This window comes from Eptatretus burgeri, chromosome 1 (assembly GCF_056783735.1).
Source record: "Eptatretus burgeri isolate ZD-2024b chromosome 1, Ebu_testis_v1, whole genome shotgun sequence".
NCBI classification, from domain to species: Eukaryota; Metazoa; Chordata; class Myxini; order Myxiniformes; family Myxinidae; genus Eptatretus; species Eptatretus burgeri.
Genome location: NC_140961.1, coordinates 19,945,509 through 19,953,778, shown reverse-complemented (window position 1 = coordinate 19,953,778; position 8,270 = coordinate 19,945,509).

Here is an 8,270-nt window from a genome sequence, read left to right as displayed (position 1 = left end):
TACCCTTGACCCCAAGGTGAAAACGTGTAAAAGGGCTCAGACGATCTACAGAGAGCAACTAGTATTATCATGGTGTCAAGTTAGACCTCAATCGACTGAGAAGTCTCGGAGGAGATAGAAAAATAAAAATTGTTGACAGACGGACGGAGACAGACAGACAGACAGACAGACGGATCTGAGGACATCGAACGGTTTTATTAGGTTAGCGAGCTGACCTAAAAATGGAAGGGAAAAGTGTCCTGCAACATTCATCAAGGAAGAAGGACCAAGTCACAACATCTAACTCAAAGGCTCATGTCAAAATAGGAGGAAAAGTGGTCCACAAAGATCTTCTTCTTCTATTTCAAAGATTGATGATAACGAGATCTCAAGCAAATGATTTAGGAACTTCTCTGAAGTCTGAACTTTGCACATATCCCCAAGCTTTGTTTGAAACAAAGGACACTCTTCTGGAAGTTTCGAAATCCGTTCTAGCAAAAGCTATATGGTCGGCAGTACCTTCGCACGCACCACCATATCAAGATGCCAAATATTTGATTGTAGGTCGTGCTCTTCTTCATCGTATTCCACGGCAAATAGGCGACACATATGATAAGATATTGCAGGACTATAGTGATTATGTGGTCATTAAAGATGGACATGCAGTCGTTGAATTCTCCGGATAACAGGCAGGGCCATCCACCAAGAGTCGGGTGTGAAGGACGTAAGGTGTTATTCAATACATCCATGAAAATGCAGATGAAGAAAAAGGAGTTTCTTTCATGCAAAGAAACAAACCAAGATTTCTTGCCCAACTGAGTGATAGACTGAACAGGTCTGGATGTGATGTCAGTCATGCACCAGGTGATGCTAACGTAGGATTGTCCAAACTGCATTAAATGGCAAAAACTTGTGAGGTAATACTAGTTGGGGATGACATGGATCTGTTAGTTCTCCTTTTCCATCATGAGCCAAAGGGAATGAATTGGACATATTCTTCCGGCCTGAACCGAAAAGTGGAGCCGTTGCCAAGTTGCTCAGCATCAGTGCAGCCCGGAAAGGTCTGGGGGAGCATATCTACAGGAATATTATACTTGTGCACGCATTCCTTGGATGCGACACAATTTCTGGAGTTTACGGTATTGGCAAGTCTGTAGGACTTAAACTCATCAATGACAACAAACTTTTCCAAGAACAAGTGGAAGTTTTCCAAAGGGGGGTTCAAACGAAGCAGACATCATAGCAACTGGTGAAATGGCATGGAAATTTTGCTCAAGGGGAAACGGAATGATAAACTTGACGCAATGAGGCATCAGCGATTCCAGGAACTTGTCACTGTCGGCAAAAACACAGTGCACCCCAACTTGTCACTTGTCCAGTGAAGCAGCATTCACCTCGTGTATTCCACCAAATGCAGCAGTGGAAAGGAGTTACAATGGACACCGAGAAATGGGGATGGAAAGTGTGCAAGAGAAGAATGGTCCTGATTCCAACTGACATAGATCCTGCCACACAGCAACTCCTGGAATTAGTCAGGTCCACGTGTAAGAAAGGTTGTAGAACATTCCTCTGTGGATGCCGTTAACAGTTCCGTGAATGTCTGCCTGCTTGTTCAGGTTACAGGGGGATTTGTGAAAACATGAAGGAAGAGGAAGATGAGACCAATGACAGTGGGGATGACAAATTATCACATAAAACCATTTGTCGCGATTCCATGGACTTCAGTGCAAGTTATTATGACTTTCAAAGGAAATATCGTCATTGATGCTGGTGATTGGATGCTCCTAAGCTGAGCCACTTGGGATCACCTGCTTGCTTGGGAATTGCATTCAATGAAATATTAACGATCATAACATGGGTGAAGACACCAGGAGGTTCACTTTCTGATGAATGGTATCGAAGCAAAGTACTTTTCTTTGCCTCATCAGAACTGTTGGGACTGGGGTAGTGGTACCCCGGTTTCTGCTACTTGTGGCCAATTGATAGTTTGTGAACTATGTTCATTGAAAAGATTAGCCATAAAAACCTGGGTGCAAAAATTACCCATTTCTGTTGAAAAATAGCCGAGCTAGGGCATTCCTTTGTTTTCTCAGAGCTGGCGGGATGAAAAAAGAAAGTGTGGAATAATATACTTACAAAAATCATGTTACATTCAAAAGATTTTTTAAATACATGCTTCAGAAGACCCCATCCAACAAGTTTCAAGCGGTTTCATTCTTTGCAATTAGTGGTGGGTCCTTCTGTAATTTGACTGGACTACTCTGCCAGGGTTCACTCCGACCTCCCAGACTCAGAGCGTATGCTCTAACCATTACACCACCTAGGCTGGTTACATACATAGGCAATGGTAAATAATAAAGTTACATACATAAGCAAGGGTAAATAATAAAGTTACATACATTAGCAAGCATAAATAATAAAGTTACATACATTAGCAAGGATAAATAATAAAGTTACATACATAATCAATGGTAGATAATAAAGTTACATAAGCAAGGGTAAATAATAAAGTTACATACATTAGCAATGGTAAATAATAAAGTTGCATACATTATTATTTACCCTTGCTTAGGTATATAACTTTATTATTCACCATTGCTAAAGTTACATACATTAGCAAGGGTAAATCATAAAATTACATACATAAGCAAGGGTAAATAATAAAATTACATACATAAGCAAGGGTAAATAATAAAGTTACATTTGCAAGGGTAAATAATAAAGTTACATTTGCAAGGGTAAATAATAAAGATACATAAGCAAGGGTAAATAATAAGGCAAATAATGTTTGATAACACCCTCTCACCCCCAAACTCCTCCAACTGTTTTCACTCTCCAAGACTCCCCCCCCCCTCCTTACACACACACACACACACACACACACACACACACACACACACACACACACACACACACACACACACACACACACACACACACACACACACACACACACAATTAAATTATCTTCATTATGTACGGTTAAAGGATAAAAGGTGAACGTTCCGAGAACATGTTGAACGCCTCCGCTATCTAAATGTATGTCCTGTGTTGAAAATAAGCTTTAATAACATCATGTGCATTTAAAGTTGGGATTTATAAATATGTATTTTAATAAAGGAATATAAATAGGTGTTTAAAATTGATGAATGAAAATGAGTTTCTGCACCGGGTCCGAGTACATACATAACGTTGAGGTGCCGGTCAAGTGGGATATATATATATATATATATATATATATATATATATATATATATATATATATATATATATATATATATATATATATATATATATATATGTATGTATATATCAACCAGTGGTTAAAACGGAATATAAAGAGGTACTTAAATAGGTATATAAATAATTACATAAGCTGTGTCGATGTGCGAACATCGACACGACTCCAGAATGGTGTCCACCCAGCCGGGAATCCATCAGATTAACAAACATTGAAAATGTAATCTGCATTGACAATCCGAGCAGCTTTTTCACTCCAACTACAAGTCAATATGGACTTCAGGCAGGAAAATCGTTGCGATGTGCAGGGGGAGGGGTGCAGAGGGGAGAGGTCCCCCAAACCTCATCCCTCCACATGCACAAAATCTTACCCCAGCCCCTTAAACATGGATGTTACACTGAGAATTTAGACTCTGTCCAGAGACTTTGTCCGAGAGAATCCGTTCAGGGATATGACTGCACCAGTTAATAATAATATGAGTCATGCTGAAAGATGGGTTCAAGGTGTTATCAAGGAAAGAATGCTGACAGACACCCAAGTGTAGCCCACGGTGACTCGACCTGGTCCTTGTCCATCTTTGTAAGGACACTCTGTATCTCACGGTGTCCAACACGCGTCCTGATAGGTACATTGAAGGAAACACAATTTCTGTTGAATTCAAGGTCAAAAGGTGAGGATTTAGTGGAAAAGGTCATTGAAGCTGTGGCTCCTGCAGGGAGAGAAAATGTTTACTGAATCTGAGGACCACAAGGGGGGTTGAGCAACATCTGGAACACCAGCACTTTCACTGTTCTTGTGTTTATATCGTCACTGTACTTGAAGCGATTGGATACGGGATGCACGGTGAAACTGGATAAGGGATGCACGGTGAAACTGGATAAGGGATGCATGGTGAAACTGGATAAGGGATGCACGGTGAAACTGGATAAGGGATGCACGGTGAAACTGGATAAGGGATGCACGGTGAAACTGGATAAGGGATGCATGGTGAAACTGGATAAGGGATGCACGGTGAAACTGGATAAGGGATGCACGGTGAAACTGGATAAGGGATGCATGGTGAAACTGGATAAGGGATGCACGGTGAAACTGGATAAGGGATGCATGGTGAAACTGGATAAGAGCTGCATGGTGAAACTGGATAAGGGATGCACGGTGAAACTGGATAAGGGATGCATGGTGAAACTGGATAAGGGATGCACGGTGAAACTGGATAAGGGATGCACGGTGAAACTGGATAAGGGATGCACGGTGAAACTGGATAAGGGATGCACGGTGAAACTGGATAAGGGATGCATGGTGAAACTGGATAAGGGATGCACGGTGAAACTGGATAAGGGATGCATGGTGAAATTGGATAAGGGATGCACGGTGAAACTGGATAAGGGATGCATGGTGAAACTGGATAAGGGATGCACGGTGAAACTGTATAAGGGATGCATGGTGAAACTGGATAAGGGATGCATGGTGAAGTTGGATACGGGATGCATGGTGAAACTGGATGTGGGATGCACATTGAAACTGGATACGGGATGCATGGTGAAACTGGATAAGGGCTGCATGGTGAAACTGGATAAGGGCTGCATGGTGAAACTGGATAAGGGATGCATGGTGAAACTGGATAAGGGATGCATGGTGAAACTGGATAAGGGATGCATGGTGAAACTGGATAAGGGATGCATGGTGAAACTGGATAAGGGATGCATGGTGAAACTGGATAAGGGCTGCATGGTGAAACTGGATAAGGGATGCATGGGGAAATTGGATACGGGATGCATGGTGAAACTGGATAAGGGATGCATGGTGAAACTGGATAAGGGATGCATGGTGAAGTTGGATACGGGATGCATGGTGAAACTGGATGTGGGATGCACATTGAAACTGGATACGGGATGCATGGGGAAATTGGATACGGGATGCATGGTGAAGCTGGATATGGGATGTACAGTGAAACTGGATACGGGATGCATGGTGAAACTGGATAAGGGCTGCATGGTGAAACTGGATAAGGGCTGCATGGTGAAACTGGATAAGGGATGCATGGTGAAACTGGATAAGGGATGCATGGTGAAACTGGATAAGGGCTGCATGGTGAAACTGGATAAGGGATGCATGGTGAAACTGGATAAGGGATGCATGGTGAAACTGGATACGGGATGCATGGTGAAACTGGATAAGGGATGCATGGTGAAACTGGATACGGGATGCATGGTGAAACTGGATATGTGATGCATGGTGAAACTGGATACGGGATGCATGGTGAAGCTGGATACGGGATGCATGGTGAAGCTGGATACGGGATGCATGGTGAAACTGGATAAGGGCTGCATGGTGAAACTGGATATGATGAAGGAACCACTGCTGGATGAGACAATGAATCAAAGTCAAAGGGTTCCTCTCCCTCCAAGATGCAGCCACATCATTTCCAGTGACATTAGTGCGGGTACACGTGACACTGTCCACCTTGGAAAGTATCAGAGTAAAACGACAAAAAATAAAAAATAAAAATCAGTTGACGTTTTAAATTTCTTCCTCCTTGTCGATGAGGTGAAAGCAATATGAGCAAAGAAATGTGAGCACCTTGAGCGGCCTTTCCACCGAATGTATAAGCAAGTCTCACACTTTTCCAATGTCCCTTGACCAGGGTTGTACCTTGCATGTAGGATGAGGCATAGACCAAAGACCAAGGCTAAGATACGTGAAGAATATTTCAGGAGGAATGTGGCTGTCCCATCCCCTTACAGTATGGACAGCACGAGAGAGGAAGGGACAAACCCAGAGCCACACAAATGGCCACATGTGGCAAAGGCAATGCCCAGCAGCCCACCCTGGAAGACTGCTAACATAGCATGACCATATTGGAGGTCCCGAAAGGGTGTGTGGTGGTACCGCCCCCGGTCAGCTGGGAAAATGCAACCTACAACTATCTGTGGGAGTACCTCCTGTGCAGCTGCCCTTCGCAGGGCAGCTCACCAGATGATGGGATTGGGGCAAAGCCTTCGGGACCCCCACTCTTTGATGATAGGAGGAAAACCATGGGGTGACCTTCCCAAGTCAGATTGCGGAAGTGTGTGCCGGGGTCGTGCTGAGTTGTTATCCACTAGACGGCGGTCTCCTTGGGTTAACCTCTTGCGGTCCCTTTAGGTGGGTGCCTGAAAAGTCCTACCCGGAAGAGAGAATGATCACCTGTCTCTGTTTTCATCTGAGCTCAAGCATTTGAACATTGGTGTTGCAGCACTCTCTGAGGTTTGGAGACTGGATCGTGGCGAGATCATGGAGGGTGGTTACACCGACTATTGGTCTGATCGCTCAGATGGTTATCATGCCCAAGGAGTTGCTGTAGTTGTGTCCAATAAGCCGACTTCAATGATAATTGAGGTAACACCGGTCAACGAGCGTATTATGAGACGAAGGATTTGTTACTCTTGGGTGTTCTTTTCCTGGTCTCTGTTTATGCTCCGAGTGAGGCGAGTGATCTCACGTGAAGGATGCATTCTACGCCACGCTCGAGTCTGTGGTTGATCAGTGCCCCAGACGAGATAGACTTCTAGTCTTGGGGGATTTCAATGCATCACTAGAACTGATAGGGATGGTTATGAGGCGTGTGTTGGTCGCCATGGGTCTGGAACTGTTCACCAGAATAGCACTAAGTTCGTTGACATTACAAGAAGTCATGGACTTGGGATGGCTGGTTCATGGTTTCAGCACCCAGAGGCTCATCGCTGGACTTGGTATTCCAATGCTGGTGGTGCGGCAAAGGAGATTGACCATGTGCTCATTGATCGTCACTGGAGGATGATCCAGAACTGCAGGGTCTACCGGAGTGCTTACTTCCTCAATACCGACCACAGGATTGTGGTAGCAACTCTGAAGTCGCAGCTTAAATCTGGGAGAATAGTACCATCCCAGCCTAAGTTGTATGTTGGGAAGTTCAAGGATGAGTGGGTAGCTGAGGAGTTTGCGAACAGGCTGAGTGGAGACTTGGGGGGGTCTGGGTGCTTTGGGGAATCCTGAAGAGTTGTGGAGTGCCTTTAAGACCACGATCCTTGATGTTGCTGATGGATGTCATGGAACTCACTGGAGGGCGAAGAATAATTTTTTCTCTCGAGGGACACTGGATACCATTTCCCAGAATCACAGAGCCAGGCTTAATGGCAGAGCTGAACTGTTCAGGGAGTTGAAGCGTAAATCTGTACGTGCGCTGAGGGTGGACAAGGACGACTCTGTGCGAGGAATCTTTGAGGAGGTTGAGCATCACCTGTGGTCAGTTGAGTCCCGTCCTGCTTACAGGGGAATTCACGGATTGTGTTCCTCCAAACCCATCCCTCGGTGTGCTGCAGTCAGAGCAGAGGGTGGTAGGGTCTTGACAGAGGAGTCGAAAGTGAAGGCCCGCTGGGCTGGTTACTTTGAGGGGCTGTACCAGGCTGACCCACCAGTTGTTGATTTGGATGTCAGGGGTGTTACTATCCCTCTTGGTGACTCTCCAATCAACTGTGATCCACCGTTGTTTGTTGAAACACAGGGTGCGATGAACTGGTTGAAAAGGGGTCAAGCTCCTGGGATCTGTGGCATCCATGCTGATCTTTGTAAGGGTGGAGGAAATGCTATACTCATGTCATTGCATGCAGTTCTGTGCTCTGCCTGGAACACAGGCATCATCCAAACTGACTGGAAGAGGTGCCTTGTTATCCCTCTCTGGAAAGGGAAGGGTTATCGCCAGGAATGCAACAACTACTGAGGGGTGACGTTCCTCTCAGTGCCGTGCAAGGTCTTTTTCAGATAATTCTTAAAAGGGTTCACCACCATCTGCTTGAGCATCAGCGCCCAGAGCAGTAAGGCTTCATACCGAAGAGGTCAACGATTGATTGTATCCTTGGCTTTCGGGTCCTCACCGGACAGACGAGAGTTGCGGCAGGGACAGTTTGCAGCAAATGATGATCTCTGCAAAGCGTTTGATTCAGTGAATCGGGATTCCCTCTGTAGGATTTTTGTTCTTTCTATAATTTACTCCAAAATTGATCAATCTGTTGTCTGAACTGTACTCTGGTAC